We start from the raw sequence: 2,430 nt of genomic DNA, 5'->3' as shown, positions 1-2,430 counted from the left end.
GTTTCTGTTCCCAGTGCTGGCTTTTGTTTTCTTTTTCTTTTCTTTTCTTTTTTATGGCTTTCATTTACTTTTTCTTTTGTTTTCTTTTTTATTTCCAACTTTTATTTTAAGTTCTGGGGTACATGAGCAGGACGTGCAGGTTTGTTACACAAGTAAGTGTGTACCATGGTGGTTTGCTCTACCCCATCACCCCTGTATTAAGCCCAGCATCCACTAGCTATTCCTTCTAATCCTCTCTCTCCTCCCACTCTCCGCTCTGTGAAAGATCCCACTGTGTGTTGTTCCCCTACCATATGTCCGTATGTTCTCATTATTTAGCTCCCAATCATAAGTGGGAACACGCGATATTTCATTTTCTGTTCCTGTGTTAGTTTGATAAGGAAAATGGCCTCCAGCTGCATCCATATCCTTGCAAAGAACATGATCTTATTTCTTTCTGTGGCTGCATAGTATTCTATGGTGTATATGTTATATGTACCACATTTTCTTTATCCAGTCAATCATTGGTGGGAATTTAGGTTGATTCTATGTTTTCGCTACTGTGAATAGTGCTGCAATGAATATACACATGCCTATGTCTTTATAATAGAAGGATTTTCTTTGGGTATATACCCAGTAATGGGATTGCTGGGTCAAAAGGTATTTCTGCTTCTAGGTCTTTGAGGAACTGCCACACTGTTTTTCACAATGGTTGAACTAATTTAGGCTCTACCAACTGTGTAAGACTATTCTTTTTTCTTCACAACCTCACCAGCAACTGCTGTTTTTTTGATTTTTTAATAATAGCCATTCTGACTAGAGCCAGATGATGTCTCATTGTGGTTTTGATTTGCATTTCTCAAATGATAAGTGATGTTGGACATTTTTTCAGTGTTTATTGGCCATATATAAGTCTTCTTTTAAGAAGTGTCTGTTCATACTTACCTGGCAGGGGAGATACCATGATCACGAAGGTGGTTTTCCCAGGGCGAGGCTTAACCATTGCATTCCGGATGCTGACCCCTGCGATTTTCCCAAATGTGGAAAAACTGACTGCATAATTTGTGGTAGTGGGCGACTGCATTCATGCTTTCCCCTGGTGTTTCATTAAAAAAAAAAAAAGTGTCTGTTCATGTCCTTTGCTTTGCTTTTGTAAATCTTTTTAGGTTCCTTATAGATGCTGGATATTAGACCTTCTCAGATGCATAGATTGTAAAAATGTTCTATTCTGTAGGTTGTCTGTTTACTCTGTTGATAGTTTATTTTGCTGTGTAGAGCTCTTTATTTTAATTAGATCCCTTTTGTTAATGTATTCTTTTGTTGCAATTGCTTTTGGCGTTTTCATCATGAAATCTTTGCCTATGCCTATGTCCTGAATGGTATTGCCTAGATTTTCTTCTAGGTTTTCATAGTTTTGGGTTTTATGTTTAAGTCCTTAATCCATCTTGATTTTTGTATATGATGTGTAGAAGGGGTCCGGTTTCAGTTTTCTGCATATGGCTGGCTAGTTTTCCCAGCACAATTTGTTAAATAGGGAATTCATTCCCCATTGCTTGTTTTTGGCAGCTTTGTCAAATCGGTTGCAGGTGTGTGGTCTTATTTCTGAGTTCTCTATTCTGTTCCGTTGGTCTGTGTATCTGTTCCTGTACCAGTACCATGCCGTTTTGGTTACTGTTGCATAAAGTCAGGTACCATACTGTAGTATAAAATCAGGTAGCATGATACCTCCAGCTTTGTTATTTTTTAAGCTGTGTTATTACCAGAGATCCTAAAAGTTTTAAAATAAAAAGTTTAGGATGTAAAAAAGTTATAATAATCAGATTATTATTGAATAAAGTTACACACACACACACGCACAAGCACATATATGTAAATAGAGAGAGAGAGAGAGAGAGAGAGAGAGAGAGAGAGAGAGAGAGATGGAGCCTTGTTCTGTTACTCAGGCTAGAGTGCAGTAGCATGATTTTGACTCACTGCAACCTCCACCTCTAGGGTTCAAGTGTGTCTCCTGCCTTAGCCGCCCAAGTAGCTGGGACTACAGGTGCACACCACCACCCCCAGCTAATTTTTTGTATTTTTAGTACAGATAGGGTTTCACCATGTTGGCCAGGCGAGTCTTGAACTCCTAACCTCAAGTGATCTGCCTACCTCAGCTTCCCAAAGTGCTGAGATTACAGGTGTAATCTCACCATGCCCAGTCAAAAAAAAAAATCTTTTTAAATAAATTTCGTGTAGCCTAAGAGTACAGTGTTTATAAAGTCCACAGTAGTGTACAGTAATGGTCTAGGCCTTCACACTCATGCATCACTCACCTCCTGACCCACCCAGAGCAACTTCCTGTCCTACAAGCCCCATTCATTGTAAGTGCCCTATAGAGGGGTACTACTTTTCAATCTTTTGCACCATGTTTTTATTGTACCTTTTCTATGTATAGAAATGTTTAGATACACG

General features: G+C 38.9%; 1 non-coding gene across 1 annotated transcript; it reads left to right on the top strand.

The window, feature by feature from the left end:
• The first annotated feature begins 916 nt into the window (after nucleotides 1–916).
• Nucleotides 917–1,078, top strand: LOC118152652 (U1 spliceosomal RNA). Its single transcript, XR_004741382.1, has one exon. It is a non-coding gene; the product is annotated as a U1 spliceosomal RNA (small nuclear RNA).
• Nucleotides 1,079–2,430: the final 1,352 nt, after the last annotated feature.

This window comes from Callithrix jacchus, chromosome 3, assembly GCF_049354715.1.
Source record: "Callithrix jacchus isolate 240 chromosome 3, calJac240_pri, whole genome shotgun sequence".
NCBI classification, from domain to species: domain Eukaryota; kingdom Metazoa; phylum Chordata; class Mammalia; order Primates; family Cebidae; genus Callithrix; species Callithrix jacchus.
The sequence above is the reverse complement of the archived record's forward strand: the minus strand, read 5'-3'. Positions and strand labels throughout refer to the sequence as shown.